This window comes from Rhinolophus ferrumequinum, chromosome 5 (genome assembly GCF_004115265.2).
Source record: "Rhinolophus ferrumequinum isolate MPI-CBG mRhiFer1 chromosome 5, mRhiFer1_v1.p, whole genome shotgun sequence".
Taxonomy (NCBI): domain Eukaryota; kingdom Metazoa; phylum Chordata; class Mammalia; order Chiroptera; family Rhinolophidae; genus Rhinolophus; species Rhinolophus ferrumequinum.
The window spans coordinates 32,810,636-32,827,762 of record NC_046288.1 but is presented as its reverse complement, the minus strand read 5'-3'; the positions used below and the strand labels follow the sequence as shown (position 1 = coordinate 32,827,762).

The window sequence follows — 17,127 nt, the reverse complement described above, 5'->3', positions numbered from 1 at the left end:
ATTTTGTGACTCTACGGGGAAATTTTGTTTGGTAAGGCTTGAGGGAAACTTAAAAAAATGCCAAATTAAAAAAAATGAAGAGAATATAAAAGTTCTCATGAGAATATTTTCCCAGGGTTGGACACTGGTAAGAATGACAGCATATAATACTGCTTTATAGACTCCATTCAGATTCAAGGAGGGTTTCCCAGAGTTCCTTTCATCTGATTATATTTAACCTTCCTAACGATACAGAAATCCAATTTGCAGATGAGGAACTATGCTCTAAGAGGTTGTGTACCCTCCTAAAATAGCCCAGTAAGGGGTGGAATTTGGAATAGATTATACTTCTTTTGTCTCTGGCTAGCGTGCCTGCCCCTGTACACACAGCTGCTAGTTAGGCTTCAGGTGTTGATTATTTTACAGGGTCTTCTGTCCTGAGGAACAAACACAGTTTTTGTTAATGGCTAACTTAATGCCTCATTAATTAAAAAATTAAAAACTACCAGTATCACTTTCCCTTGCTCTTTTTCTAAGGTCAACTCTTACACAGGTTTGAGAGAGATTCATATTGGAGCACATACTTCATCACAGTAAAATTAACGTCTTTGTCTGACATTCATTTCACTAACTAAGCAGCCTGACTTATAAAGCTCACATTATTACAGAGGGAAAAATGCAACTGCTGACAAAATTGCTAAGAGCAACAAATACCAGGAAAATCTTTTTTCTTAATCATACTTTTGCCAATTATTTCTCCACAGCTTTAGAAAGTTTTCAACACCACCTTTCCCCCCTCTCCCGCCCCCAGAAAAAGAATTCTACCCCTGGGGGGAAAAAAATGAAGACCTCAAAACCAAGTACAAATTGCTCATTTAAAGAACAGGAATGAAAGATGTGGGGGCTTTTCTTCCTTAAAAGCTCATCACTCTGTAGAAAGAATCTGAATCCTGTCCCAATTCTTCTTGAGCACTGAAGCAGTTTTTGGTTTTGTGTTAGTTAATTTTAATTAAAAAAAAAAAAAAAGGCACCATTCTTGAGAAGCTGTTGCTATGAGACTTCCTGGGCCTCAACAGATGGCCACAGAACCGTTCTCAGCCCCAGCTCCGGGCTCTGAAGCCCTCCACGCAGGCATACCATTAACATTCCTGAAATACCTTCGGGGGCAATGCCGGCCTGCCTTCTGACTAGCTCACCGCAGCTCCTCCTCGTCTGGCTTCCCTTGTCAAGTGGCCTCGGCTGAAATTTGTTATAAATGAATGGTCAGGCCTGTCTAGGAAAAGACCATAGCGGAGAGGTTGCTGTCCTTCGCAGTTTAGGCTTCAGACAAGCTTCACCGACACTCCCCTGAGGTTTTGAGTTGTTCAGGAGAGTATGAGGCTGCACACGCGTGTGTGCAGGCACACACACACACACGCACACACACACACACGCACACACACACACACACACTCACACACTCAAGAATGCACACCGCATTCCACACCCCCTTCGCTGCATTGTTTGTGAGCCCCTCCGAGTCACAGAGTGATCCAGCAAAGAGAGCGGCATATTTTTGGACTATAGCATTTTAGTGCCCAGACAGAATTGCTGCGGGAGAAGTTTCAAGGATTCCTGATTTCTCTTTTGACAGAAAGACATAAAAGGAAGGAGGACCGCATGGCATTTGAGTTTCTACTTTCTCACTAACTTCTTGGTGCTGTTGGACAAATCATTCCGTTTCATCACCTTTCTCTGTCTTCCAAGCTGGGATACTGACACTGACCTACGTGCATCAGATAGAGGAATTAATGAGCCATGATTAATAAATAACTTTGAAATTATTACATAAATATCAGGTCAGGGAGATAGGCCTCCACTGCTCCCAGGGAAAAGACACAGGAGGAACTTGGAGACCCACCCCTCAGCGTCTAATTGCTGGGACTACTGTCCGAAATACCAGCCACTGTTTTTGCTGGGAAGGGACTACTGGTAGTTTGACTGGTCACTAAGGAGCTTTGGTAGTTGGAAAAAAACAAGTAATTCTAAACAGCCATCGCTTTTCAGGGTGGGGCTTGTTTAAATTCCATCCCCAGAGTCATGGCTTTAAAACCAGGCCTGGAGTGTGCAAGCGAAGCCCTCCTTCAGTGTCTGACGCCAGTGCTCACTTGATCACTTGACGGGACATCAGAGCAATCCTAGCAGTTTCAGGTCACAGAAGTTCCCTCGGAGCTTTTCTCCCAATGATATCAGATGATATGCCACAAATACCACACTGCCACCATCGTCTGACATTCACTTTTGAATCTAATCTGTCCCACTAAGACGTAAAACGAGTTGAGGCTCCTTCGACTCCTGCCGTCCAAAATCATCCGTTTGTCCTGAGATACGGCTCCCCTCTTGTCTCCAAAATGTGAACATTAGGATCGCTGGAAGTTTGTCTTTTTAAACATGGCTTTTAGAGGTCTAGCCCAACAAAGAGTGCCAACTTCTTCCTGTTAACCCGTGACATTTTAATGAAGCCATCCATAGAGGAGTGGAGATGGGGAAATGCTTCCTTTCCCATGTGTCTACAGCTAAGGGACCCAGCATGCTTGTCTGGTCCATCTGGCCATAAAACACAGGGCCAGGGGAGGTTTCACCCAGCTGTGCAGCCTCTCAGCTCCCAGGCCTCTCCAGCTCTGAAAAGTCGGTGCAAAGGCTGATGAGACCTGGGGTTGTTTTTGAGAGAGAAAGGGGGAGAGAGGGAAAGATGGGGGGGAGGGAGGTACCTGACGTGTGCAGCTTATTTGCATAGCTGAACCTTTCAAGCAGAGCCAATGGGACACAGAGTGTGTGTCTGGGGGGCGGGGGCTGAGTGCCCTCTATTGTGCCCCATTGTGTGCTGTCCATGACACCAGAGGGGACCCTCGCCATACCGCAGGCTGGTAAGGAGCCTGGCAGACATTCCACGGCTCCAGAAAGAAGACTTTTAAAAACTGTCACTGGGGAATAATGAATTGAAGATACTTAATCCCCTGTCCCAATCTAACTCTCTAATGATACTGTTTTTGGGATGAAATACCTGTGTGTATGTCTTAGTTATTAACGATTATGTTAAATTACAGATTTGGGGGTTCCCTGGTACTCTGCAGATGTGTACAAGGGCTTTCTATACGCTTAATATGAAATGTGGGGTTTTTGGATTTTATTTTCTTTTTTACTTGAGATGAAGAGGTTTTTCAACTAGCTCTTCCTTTCTGTACATTTTCGGGACAGAGGTGTTTTTTTGTTGTTGTTGTTTTGTTTTTGTTTTTATGGATAGTGTATTTTGTTTTATTTTTTAAGATAGTGATTAGGGCTAAGATGGTATTTATCCTTTCCCATACAAAAATGACTTATCCTTAACCCAGGAAATCATCTTTGATTTATATACTCTCTAGGTTGTAATTCATATGTGAAGGTAGAATTTTATAATTTAAATTGATGCTAAATATATGTTTATTTAGCTTTCCAAGTCCATTTCTCCTTTAACTCACTCAACACTATAAATTCATGTAGTATCTACTGATCTACCTAGCAACCAATCTGATTTTTCAATTATCTCCACTTGTAATGTATTCGCAAGTACATTGTATTAAAAATGATTGCTGTAAACTTGGGTGAAGATCACATTTCACTACACGGGTAATGCCATTTCTGATGCTTTTATTCATCAAAGCAATTCAGTTTTAGTATTTATATTTAGTATTACTAACATATTCATCTCATTATAGGAAAATGTTTTAATAAAGACGAATTAGTTAACAGCTGAGAAAGATGGAAATTTCCAACTGGCTATAAACATTAGAAGAAAAAGACATATTTCAGGATGATTAAAATAGACTGTCAGTGAATGGTTTCTGAATGCTTATTGTGTGTTTTCACCACCTCTATCTGGTCTCTCTATTACTGTTTACTACTTGAACAGAATCATTCGGAACTTCATGTATTAGGTTGGTGCAAAAGTAATTGTGGTTTAAAAGGTGAAAAATAATTGCAAAAACTGCGATTACTTTTGCACCAACCTAATATTTCACGAAGGTATTTATATCTTTGGAATTAATAAGGTGGGAAAAGTAGTCTCAGAACAACTTTGGACTTATAAATAGACCTTTGCCCATTTCAGAGAATTTTCATTAAAAAAAAAAAAATCTAAGGGAAAATTATTTCTTCCCTAACAGGACAAAAACCGGCAGAGGTGTAAGCACAAGTCCCAAACCACTAGCTTTCTTACCCACCTTAGATGACTAAATCCTAGAATTACAAGGATGCCGACAGCAATCTAAAAGGGGAGACAGGCTGGTCCTTGACGTATTTGTCAATCAGCTTACAAGTAAAATGAAATCAGAGTAGAGCCCACGTTTAATCAGAATCATAGCTGAACATTCCTGAGCATCTGCTGCTCCAAGTTAGGTGCTCCCATTTAGAATCTGACTTTCTCTTGCACATAAATATTAGTGAAGTGAGCCAAGCAATACCTCAAATCCCATACTGAAGTGAAATGCACTAGTTCCCTGATGTTGAATTAAATCTTTAAAAGAAAAACTGCTTTCATTTCACAAGAGAAAAAGTTAAAGAGAGCTTTAAAAATAAGTAGTAATTAGAATGAGACTAGAAATCCTGGGGTTGCATGATTGGAAAGAGCCAGGATATGCAGCCTGACTTTCTGTTATTGTACAAGCTGGCACGTAGTATATCTGTTGGCTTTAATTAAACGTTACTTTGTTCTATCATCACTTGAGTGCCTCATCAAATAGGAAGGAGTACGCAATGGTATCAAGTGCCTGCAAGGGTTCCCGTAATTTGTCGAGTCCCCCCACCCCACCCCACCCCCTTACATCTTTATTTATGCCTTGGTATCATTTTGCCAGCACAACTGACAGGCAAATAACTTAGTGATTTCATCATAAAGACCTAAATTAAACAACTTCCCGGCCTCTCTTTAGTTTACCTTCCCAATATTGGCCTTTCTGTCAAGATAAACATAGAAAATAGTGTTGAGAAATATCTGGTTTAAAATGGACTTACCTTTAGGAAGTCTAAACCCACAATTCCATTGTCTTCAGTTGTCTGTTGGCCATCTCTGTCCAGCGTGACACTGGACCACGCTGACCCACTGAGGGGGCTCAGTGGTTTGGGGGAGGTAGCAGAGAGGCACAATTCCGGCACAGAAGGAATCCACAGGAGCCAGTGCCAGGAAGGCAAAAGCTAAGACACAGGTGTCTGACACCACCCAGGCACCTCTGCTTGGAACCTGCAATCAAACGGCTGCCCTGATTAGCCAAGTACAAAAGCCAGTTCGGATTACTGCCCTCCTCCCAGCCAATCGCCAGCTGGCTCGCCTGACAGCAGCAAGCCCCTGATGTAAGGGGAAGTACACGCGGCCAGAACCTGAGAACCGGTTTCTACAGTGGCTGCTGGCATGCTGGGTCCACGTACAATCCTGCCCCATACTCTGGAGAAGCTGTTTGTCAGGCGGTTGCAAGGAGAGCTTTTGGTAATGGGTAAGCCATCTCCTGCCCTTCCCCAAAGATCGTCGCACTAGGTTCTTTGACTCAAAAATAACACGATGCACTGTGATAACAATTAAAGTGAAGGTAAGAAAGAACGAACCGTGTGGGCAGCCTTAACTACTGCATGGCCCTGTCTGACCCTGGCTAGTCTCCACTCGGGCTTCTTTGCAGCTGAATAAGTTCAATTTTTAATTAGCTATGGTTTTTGCAAGCGATAGTCTCTCATAAAACTAGGAGAAGGGGAGGGAGAATCAAATAAAAACAAAAATCTTTCTACAATAAAAAATCTTCCAACAATAAAATTCAATATTGTAAAAAAATCTTCCAACAATAAAATTCAATATTGTAAAAAAATCACCTCAGACACAAAAATCTATAAATATAGTGCTTATATATAAAAAAACACACGCACAACAAAACACTGCATTTTAAAATTCAGTAAAGTGCCAAGCAGCTCAGCTTTGTGGATGGGATCCCAACAGCTTCCTAAACTGCTACCAGTTACAGGAATTTTCCTTAAATCTATCCTCTGAGCCCCTGAAACGGCAACCCTTTGCAGCTGTATAGATAAATAGTGCTTGATTCAAGTTTTGGTATTTGCCCCAGACTGTAGGGGTCAGCTTAACAGTAACCATAGACACAAAGAGAGAGAAAAGGAATAGCGCATGCAGAAAGAAAATGGGACTCCAAGTATGTCTGATTTAGTGGCTCTGTAAATGCATTTTCATCACTTTACAGCTGCTATGGTGGGAAAAAACAAATCATGGGATCCACAGATAATTTGTAAACCTCCTTGCTAAAGAACCTTAAAAGACTTGCAGATTATTTTTTAGATGTGGAAAGAAGGAAGAGGGAAAGGGAACACACACACACACACACACACACACACACACACACACACCCCCACAGGGCAGAATACTGAAATCACAGGGAGCATTATACTCTAAATACAGTAGTATTCTATTCCATTCCAAACACCAAGAAAGTCTAAAAGCATCCTCGAAGATCTAAAGGATCAGTATGTTTCAAAGATGAGACTAATTTTATTTAAAGACTGTTCCTGTATTAACTAGAAAGCCTGTCTCTCCAGGATGTTCCACTTGAATTCCAGAGCTATTTATATCACTACATTATATGAAATCTGAGGAAATAAGTTGAGGCAACTGTGGGGTGGGAACCATGGTCAGGTGGGCAGAGAATCATCTTTCAGAAGAGAAACGTTCCACTAGGTCTTGCATCATAGGTGCATTCTTTTAAAAGTAGCCTTCCGTTTTTTTTCATAGGCAAGATTCTTATCCTTGTTTTATGTTCTGCTCCTGCAGCCTCCCCAAACACCACAACTGAGTTATATGTCCTCCTTTCATAGGCTACCCCCACCAAGCTAGAGTTCAAGAGCATCCAGGCCATGAAATTAATTTTGAATGTGTTAAATTTAACCTCCCGATGCTGACCAGGAGCTCATCTCCACCATGTGGAATGACAACTGGCTATGCTTGACATCTGTTTATCACAATTAGTCGTCTAGTATGGGGATGCCATTCCCACAAGGAGCAGAACATTCACAGTGGTTTAAAGGAGCCAGGATACTACTGCTCCTTCTGCATTCCACCAGTAATTTCCTTATAGTGCAGCTCTGTACAATTTAAGTTCACTTCAAGTCTATTCTCCTCCAAGTTCCCTGTGACAATGGCTTCAACAGATTGGTGGCTGTGGGAACTGTGTATATTGTGTAGGTCTTCATGGATGCTATATTACATTAGAATAGAGGATATCACTATGTGATTCTTCAGAAAATCTGTAACAAGCAGGCAAGTAAAGAAAAAAAAGCAATGAAGTCACTTGTCCTTACACAAATTATGAGATGAATAAGGCAACCACTGTCATATATACAAAGAAGGATGCCTATGTAGTATCAGATTGAACCATATGAAATTGTCAATATTCAACAATTTTTGGTCTACTACAATAGCAATTTCATGTGATTCAACCTGTAGTTGAGCTATAGTTACCACACACGACTACCACACAACTAGTACTGTGGTACTACATTACTGCCACACAACTAGTAATTAATTATGTATCAGTAGTCACTATGTTACATTCTCTAATTATCACCACAAGTCTATAAGGTAAATACTGTAATTATTGTTACAACTTTACAGAGGAGGAAACAGAGTCTTGGGGAGGTTAAGTAATGTGTTGAACCCTTCAGGTTAAGTAATGTGTTGAACCCTTCATAGCTAGCAAGCAGCAGAGCTGGGATTCATACCCTGGCAATCTGACTCCAGAGCCCACGCTTTGTATCACTACCCTCTATGAAGGAGAATCTGACTTCTGACTTTGGCATTCACGGGCTTTGTGACCCTGGATCAATTACTACACTTCTCTAAGCTTCAGTTTTCTCTCCTCTGAAATGGGACTGATGATAGAAACTATCTGACATGAGGACGAAATGTGATGATGTAAGTAAAGCACTTAGCCCGGTGCCTGGCCCACGAAGGTAGCTCACATGTTACCTAGTGGCAGTGGTGTGGGCAGGATGATCCTTCTCCCACCTTTCCCAGGACCTGAAGTGAGATGGTGCACGCTGTGTCCCCATCACCCTTTGGTAGTCTGGCAGCCACTCATGGACAGGGGGACAGTGGAGTGTGGAAGTGACACCCTTCACAGTCAGTGCACGTGACTTCAGTGCATAGGAAGCTCTTCACACTGCACTAGTTCCCCCTCTTCCAGAAGAGAAACCATCCATGCCATGCTGTCCCCCCCCCCCCCCGTCCCCCACCGTGCTTCCCACTCCTACCCCCTCCCCCATACGCTCTGCCCTCAGCCCTCTCTTTTATTTCCTGCTTGCTCTACTTCATAGTTCTATGAGCATCTGGAAAGCTTTCACGAACATCTTAGACTTCTCATTTATTACCTGCCTAGCTTCTTTGGCAATCCACTGTTGTGGGTTGTGCAGTGTGCTTAAAGAAGCATTGATGATCGAATCTGGAAGAAGGGCTATGGAACCCACAGTGTGCTGGACCAGGACGTGAGGCACTGGGCTTTCCCTTCTGCTTGTGCTGCTGCCCAGCTAAGTCACCCTGAGCAAGTCACTCATCGTCTCTGGGCTCTAGTCCTCATTTTAATCCAGAATGTGATGAAGTTCCTCCCAGCACTAACATCTGTGGTGAAGAGGGAAAAAAGAATATGCTAGATGAGTTTTTGAAGAAATATGGGGGTTTTCCTTTTCCTTTTCTCTAAAAGCTAGTAAGTAAGCCATCCATTCAGGCACATCCTGTTTTCTTCTTATTACCTTTTAAAAAACAAACCCACAATCAGGAGAGGTTTATGTTACTCTTTATAAACTGCAGACCAAGATAGATAGTCTTGATTTCAGAACACCAGATTTCCACTGGTATTTTTCCTTAATGATTTGCACATGTCCTTGTAGGGTGCTTGTTTGTGGTTAGAGATGGGAACTGTACGGAGGGAAAGCCTCACAAAATAATGAAGAAAATGTGGTTTCCTTACTGATTGTCAGTTTCGTTGTGTCTGTGGATAACAGTTATACTGTTCTCCAGCAGTTATAAGGTAGATTTATCCACTACGTAACGTAGATTTAAATGCCTGTACGACACTTTCTTATATTTTTATGGTATGCTCCAGAAGCTCAAAGTACTTCCAGCGTATAGTTTTAAAAATTAAAAGTTTGTCCTCAATACTCCCAGGAGGAACTGAAAGACTTTTATGAGTGGAGGAGATAAAAACAGACTGTTGGCCTTGGGTCTGCTTTCTTTTCATAGAGCGCTTCACCACCTTCTAACATACTGTGTAATTTGCATTTGTATTGTGTTTATTATTCCTGCCTCTGCTCAGAAGGATGTCAGCTTCACTAGGACAGAGATGTTTGTTTTGATCATGGCTGAGTCCCAAGCATCCAGAGCAATGACTGGCGTATACTAGATGCTCAATAAGTAAACTCGACTTTATAAAATCATGTAAACAATTCAGGTAGAACTGTTATCCTGCACCTCTCACTTCTAGAAATCACACTGGGTCATTAGAAGGAAGAGCCAATGACGAATAGATCACACTGGCAAGGACAGTGACAACGTCCAAGGTGACGATGCTGTATAAGGACAAAAAAAAGGAAATAATTTTTTGTGTGGTTCAGAATTAGTTTAGCCCAACTCTGCAAATTTTCACATGGACATTCCAGGCTGAAAAGAAAACTGGGCATTGAACCTAGAGAGAAACTTAATAAGCTTAGTTTCTCTTTTCTAGTCCATTTTTATTTAATTTCATGGGAAACTGTATTTGTTGGAGAATTCTGAGTATGTCTAAGGGAGTCAGATCCTTGAGGACACTCTAAGGAAAGTGGACACACAGCAGCTGAGCTGTGCTCACTTTGTACTCAGGTGAATATTTTTTTATCCCAATCTGACCAACCACATGCTGACATCAAGATTGATAAGATAATGCCCGTAGGCCTCGTTGAGTCATAAAAGACGTCAGTTAAGTCCAAAGTATTATTATACAATACCTTTCCTGTATAATAATCATAGGACATAAGCCACTTATGATACAGAAGTCAGAAGGCATGACATGTTTTTTATTGCTGGTGTTCCTAATGAAAGTTACGCGTTTCAATTTGCATTATGCTTCTTTTGTGCTGTCTGAGACTAACAGGCCTAAAGTAATCACATCACCGCTGTTCTTTTTTCTCTCTTCACAGTCTCTAATTCTTTGGGGGAAACCAAGGTATTTCTTCCTAAGAATGTTAGGGGCCAGAAGGTAGCAAATAAAGGCATTGAGCTCAGTCATCCCTTCAAAGTCCCAATATCTGTAATGGGGAACCCCAAGTTACCACTGAATGCTAAGAATGATAGGTATAGAGGAATTACATTAGGGTTCACATTCTTGAGGGTGAAAAAAAAACCTGAAGAAAGAGCATTGCAGAACACAAATTACAGCATTATTAACGACTAATTTCAATCTCTAGGAAAATTACACAGCTAATATAAAAAAATGAATAAGGTATAAAGGTAACAGCAAATGTCAATTACATTTATATAATTATACGAGATCGGCCAATTATATTCGTGAACTTGTTGCAATGATGTTGCTACCCTTCTTTGATGTCAGAGAGATATTTATTATGAATTTGTACCAACTGGATGAACAGTTAACCAAGTTTACTATTTGGAAGTACTGGAAAGGCCGCATGTAACAGTTAGACAACCTGAACTTTTCGCCAACAATTCATGGCTCTTGCATCATGACAATGCACCAGCTCACATGGCACTGTCTGTGAGGGAGTTTTTAGCCAGTTAACAAATAACTGTATTGGAACACCCTCCCTATTCACCTGATCTGGCCCCCAATGACTTCTTTCTTTACGCGAAGATAAAAGAAATATTGAAAGGAAGACATTTTGATGACATTCAGGACATCAAGGGTAATACAATGACAGCTCTGATGGCCATTCCAGAAAAAGAGTTCCAAAATTGCTTGGAAGGTTGGACTAGGCACGAGCATCGGTGCATAGCTTCCCAAAAGGAGTGCTTCAAAGGTGACCATAGTGATATTCAGCAATGAGGCATGTAGCACTTTTTGTAGGATGAGTTCATGAATGTAATTGTCAGACCTCGTATATGTATTTATTACTTAGCAGGTGTTTACTGTGTATCAGGCAGGATACGGAGCACTTTACATATTTTGTTTTAACTCTTCTAAAAACCCTACTAGGGAGCTACTATTATTATATCCACTTTATAGCTGAAGAATCTCAGGCACAGACGGATGGAAAACTTGCCCAAGATTACAAACCTAGCAAGTGGGGGTAGCAGGACTTGAGCCCAGGCAGCCTGATTTCAAAGTATATGCTCTTAAACACTACTGTATATGCTATATCTATTGTGACTTAGAAATGGGATGTGTATGGCATGTACAGTGTTTAGGAGTTTGGGTATTTTTCTGGCTAGCAGATTTCTCCTTAGGGAGAATATGCCGGGCCGCCCCCTTCCATATATCAGCAGAGTAAATCAGTTGAATGGCGCCAGCCAGCAGTAATGAGAGAGGCTGTCAAGCAATTAGCCTGATAATAACTTGGTATATATAGTAAAACCTGCTTTAAGTCATAATTGAAATGGACAGTGTGGAGAACATTCTTCCTTTCGCTTTCCTAAGCCTCCATCTTGTACTCCAGCACAAAAGGGCAGATTGAATCACAGTGGGGCTAGGAAATCCACGTGCCTTGAAAAGAAACATGACAGGAGATGTCACAAGCAGGTAGTCAGCACATTATGTGGGGTGTTTTATTCACTCAGCAAACAGTTCACGAGTGCTGGACATGGTGGGCATTGGAAAGATCAAAGAGAAGAAGACACAGTGATTCCCAGCCCCCGTTTAGTTTTAAAAACTGTCAACCAGTCCTCTACTGGAAAATACGCAGTTTGGACAATTGTCTGGAATGAAAAAAGTGGCAGGTGTGAGATCACAGAAAGCTGTGGCACCCCAAAGGAAACTGGAGAGGGGACGCCTCACCTGACGTGGGCACACACCGCTCCAAGCCACTGCTGCCAGGTCATCTGATTTTTCCAGAAGCCAGAGAGCCAGATTCTTATGTAAAACTTCCAGATTTTAATGTGGGCTAAACAAATGTTTGCAGGCCAAATATTTCTAGATCAAACAAACGTCTGCAGGCCAAATGCTTCTTAAGATGTAGTTTTCAATTTCTGCCAATCAAGGAACTTGATTAAATTCACTGAGTTGGCTTTTTAAAAATAAAATTGACTAGCTTTAATAGTGGATTTGATATGTGGAGATCTTCTGATCCTTATCAACACTTAGTTGAAATCATTTTTAATTTTCTATTAAGGTTTAACACACAGAGTGTGTAAGGTACACTAACCTTAAGTAAACAGTAAAAATGATATAGAATATTTCCAGCATCCATATAAGGTTCCTTCCAGATGTTTCCAGCCTATTCCAGACTCCCCACCCCCACTTTTGACCTCCACATCAATTAGCTTTGCCTGTTGTTCCCTAGTTCAAATCTTAATCATGGGAAATTGATAACAGATTTAGTTGCTTCAGGTCTGAAAGAAAGAAAATTGGGTTTAAATAAAGGTACAACTGGAAAGAGTCATGGTAAACCCAACACCACGAGGAGCCCATAGACTTAGCCAAGTACTTCTTCAAGTTCTGATGCTTATACTTTCACATTTCCTATAACTATCATTTCCCATATACCAAGTATGTACTTGTCATTCTGCATAGAGCGTCTCACTTAAGCATTACAAAAACCATCAGAGATACAAATTTAGACAAAATTGATTCCAACTATACAGCTAAAGAAAACTGGACCTGTGATAATTTATGCAGCTAGATCCACATAGCTGATACATGAAAAGTCTAGGTTCAAGGGCAGGGCTATTACAAAGCCCAGGTATTTTTCCACTGGTCTACATGGCCTCCCATCAAATTAGTAACTGGTGTGTTTTCTTAACTCTTCCACAAGAATATGATAAACTTCAGTTCTTAACCAGAAGCATATGAACCTAATTCAATTTAGAATCTGACCAGGATTCACGTTATAAGGATTGATGGTGGTATTGAAAGGTATTGACAGCTATTGGTGTTGAAAGGTATTGAAAGCTGATGTTTATTATCTAGGTACTTTCATTTTTAAAACAACTTAATGAACATAGTGAAAAAAAATACCTATTAATAGCATAGGTCTACCCTATCTATTTCCTGGGGCTTATGAGAACATTATCTTGTTTGAATAGAGTTTTGAGACAGGAAGCTGATTTGGGTGTCTAAAGATATTTCTCCCTGGAAATTTGTGCAGCATGGAAATTGGACTAGAACAGTGGTGGCTATAGGATATCCCATATATGGTGCTTCCCGGTGGCAAGTGGATTGTGAAGGAGCTGCAGGCAACTGGTCTTGCAGCTATGTTCTGCATAGTAAGTTCACTGTTTTTACTTAGACTGGCAACACTTTTCTAAAGATGCTTTCATTCATTCTTTAATGACATTGAGAAATCATAAACTGTTTATACTAAGGATATTATTTTATTGGGTGGGCAACCAATGCATATAATTGGGAGGTAGGGGGGTCTAAAGCCCCACCATCTGCCAATACCACCCTCTCATTGCTGCCCCTAGGGAGGATGGGCTCATATACACAGTGCCAAATGACTGGCAGAGTAGAGGCACAAAGGGACCTAGAAGACCTCCTAGTCAAGCTTATGGACAAGGTGTACTGCCAGGCCCTCCCCGGTGGCTCTTCCTTTTGGCAGATGGGGAGAAGCTGATGGCTTGTCAATTCTTTTTACATAGAAGGCTATAGGCCACTAGGAGTTCATTTATGCCCAAGGCTTTTTAGCCTGAGATATGAAAAAATTCCAAGTATACTTTACCTTTTATACCAACAGCCACACTGAGACCAACTATCCTATTTGAATTCTAGAGTCAGATCTATTTGACCAGCTTCTTCTTACACTTTAGGTAGCTCAGAAACTCAACTAATGTCTGCTGAAATACCCAAACTTACCAGGAGCATCCGTTTCAAAATTTAGATCTAAACTCTAATGTCCAGGACTTTGTTCCACAGATAACCAGCTGAATTAGCCATGCAACCTTCCTTCAAATCAATACCTGTTGCTTAAGAAATTAGGCCATTTTAACACACAATTTTAATCTTTGCTTAAGCCACCAAATTCCTTAGTTTATTTTTAATTAAAAAATTTTTGATTGTGGTAAAATACACACAACACAAAATGTACCATCTCAACCATTTTTAAGTGTGCAAGTCAGTGACATTAAGACATTCTCATTGTTGTGCAACCATCACCACCATCCATGTCCAGAACTCCTCTCATCTGACCAAACTGAAACTCTGCACCCATAAAACAATAACTCTCCAGTCACCTGACCCCGAGGCCTTGGCAAGTTCCATTCTGTTTTCCATATCTATGAATTTGACGACTCTAGGTACCTCACATACGTGGATTTATGCAGTAGTTGGCTTTTTTTGTGACTGGCTTGTTTCACTTAGCATAAGGTTCTCAAGGTTCATCCATATTATAGCATGTGTCAGAATTTCCTTCCTTTTTTAAGGCTGCAAATTCCTTTTTGTAACCAAAAATGTTTCAAGTTTATTTACCAAGTTAATCATTTAACTGGATTGAGGGGGTCTATTTGGTCTGTTTAATAAAACCTTAGGCTTGGAATGCATAAGGGAGGAGTACGAGAATCTGCTGGAATCTTTAAAGCCAGGCTTCTTTATGGTGCATCAGAATCACCCGGAAAGCTTGGCAAACCTTTGATTGCTAGGCCAAAGCCCCAGAGTTTCTGACTCAGTAGGTCTAGAGGAGGGCCTAAGGATTTGCATTTCATAGGCCCTACCTGGTCAGTGACCACGCTTTTGAGAACTGCTGTAACCTCTCCAGGGTTAAGCCTAGAGGATTCCTATCATCAAAGTTTTCCCATAGTGCAAGGAAGGTACCCCTCTCACCTGAGACAGGAGGCTTGCAGTTACAGAAGGAGCACAGAGCAGAGTAAGGAATAGCGAGGAAGTCCAGCCCTTGCGATTCAAGGATATTGTGGGAATAAGGGAAAGAATGGTGGCAAGTCACACTGTCAGAACCAAGTTCTGATTTCACCTCTCTGGCCTCAGGGAGAAGAGTGCTAACATGCAAGGTAAGTGGGGGTCAGGAAATCCTGGCTCCATTGCTCCATTGAGACTCTAGCAGAAGCTCACTTTGGGGAGGGCCTGGCCCAACTCAATTTAGAGAGATGTCAGATGCCAGCCAGTAGACTTGGACTGAGGCAGCTATGATGGGGTGAGTGAATTCTAGGGTAATCCCTGGGCCAGTGATTACTGAGATGAAGAACTTGGTAGACACTAAGGTGTCTGAAGCTAATGGGAGCTGAGCCGAAGTGAGGCTGCCAATGGAAGTTGCCAGGGATCCCTGGGGGGATTGCCCAGGCCAGAGCGGACCATGAGTTCACCCACTGCAAAATTCAATGGTGGAGGTCAGCAGTGAAGACCACGGGCAGGGCCTGGAGATCAGGGGACACTGAGCCCTAAGATCTGCACTCACCACTGCCCCAAACCCCCTAGACACTATTTTGGCAAAGTAGCTGGGCAGTAAAGACAGAAGATGACGTGAGAGGAGGGCATTTTATGTTAGAGACTAAGCATCACCACCCGGGACTATTCTAACAATTAGACCAGGCTAGCTTCTAACTTGGCTAGGACTAAAAGTTTGTTTCCTTGCTAACCATCAAGTGTGGGTTTATGAGGAAGACCAGATTAAGTTTAGATGAAATAAAGAATCCACATTTTTTTCTGTACAACTAAGTTGCCACGGGACTAGGGTTGTTAGATAACATCAGGGACATACTTTTACTAAAACATGACTTGTTTATCTGAAATTCAAATTGGTCATCCTATATTTTCATTTCCTAAATCTGCAACCCCACATTTGACCTACTATGGCATATGCACATGTGGTGATAAGGTTATTAGACTGTCCCTTCATCACACTGCCTGCTTCAGCCCACAAATCTCAATCATTATATAGTCTCATTATTGTGCCAATTGAGAGCAATTAACAGAGCTAAAGCCCAATTTGTGCATACTGGCTTTCAAGCTTGTGTTAATATTTCAGAAACAGCCAGGTGGCAGAGGAAAACTAACTTGGGATAAAGCCCTCCCTGCAGACAGACTACAAAGGGGCAAATCCATACCTGAAACATACCAATCACTTTCTTTTTGCTATATTTAAGATACGGATTGTCATATTTGCATCGTCATACTATACCTGTAAGATGATTTCCAAAATTGTGAAACAAGCATTTTAACTCTACTTTGCATGATGCATCCTTTAACCCTCATCTCCAGGGCCTACCATCACTGTCCACCACGGCTCCCTGCTGACTGTACTCGAGGGGTCCACATAGGAACTATGTCAGGACTCTGACTGACGTGGCCAAGGCCAACCTATGAGGCCGAGGTCACCTTTAGCCCATCACTTGAAGGCTTCTAATGGCAAGACCCACTTTTCTATCCACAGAGAGCTCCAAACAATTTGTCACAGAGAAAACACCATTGGAAACATATTTGTTTACGTTAAGCTATTGACACCCTTCAAAATTGCTTTTTAAAAATATGAATAATAGCTTTATTACTGCCATTTTATATCAATGTAAGATTGTATTATTCTCAGAGGACTTCAGCTATTCTTAGCCATGCCTTTGGAGCGCAGAAAGTCATCCCCCAGCAAGGCTCAGAGGCAGCAAGAAATCGAAAGGCAAGTTTGAATGAGGAACCAGGAAAGAGACAGAACAACAATTTCCTACAGAGGAAAGATTTGAGAGAGAGCAGGCAGAGTGTGCAGAGAGCAGTGGGTACTGAAATGGGAAGAAGCCAGGGGGCTTCTTTAGGATGCTGGCAAGAACAGAGGACGAAGATACCTTTCGTCTCCTTCAGAAGTTGGATTAGACCTCAGCCAAATTCATCCTGCAAGGGACAGACTCTTCCAGGGCTGTGGGTAAGTACTCAAGTCTAACACTTACACTCAACATCATTTTCAAGCATCTACTGTGTGGAAGAGAAGTGATAAAATCTCAAATGTTCT

The 17,127-nt window shown here is 41.6% G+C and overlaps 1 protein-coding gene across 3 annotated transcripts in view; it reads right to left on the bottom strand.

Annotated features, from left to right (window-relative positions):
* SHROOM3 (shroom family member 3) overlaps positions 1 to 17,127 on the bottom strand; it is a 289,238-nt gene that overhangs the window by 158,129 nt on the left and 113,982 nt on the right. For 2 of the 3 annotated variants that reach the window (XM_033105949.1, XM_033105950.1), the window contains exon 1: positions 5,008 to 5,239. The exons of the other annotated variant lie outside the window; for it this stretch is intronic. The gene's annotated coding sequence lies outside the window, so the exon portion shown is untranslated. Of the gene's footprint in view, positions 1 to 5,007; positions 5,240 to 17,127 lie in introns of those variants that run through there. 3 annotated transcript variants of the gene reach the window in all.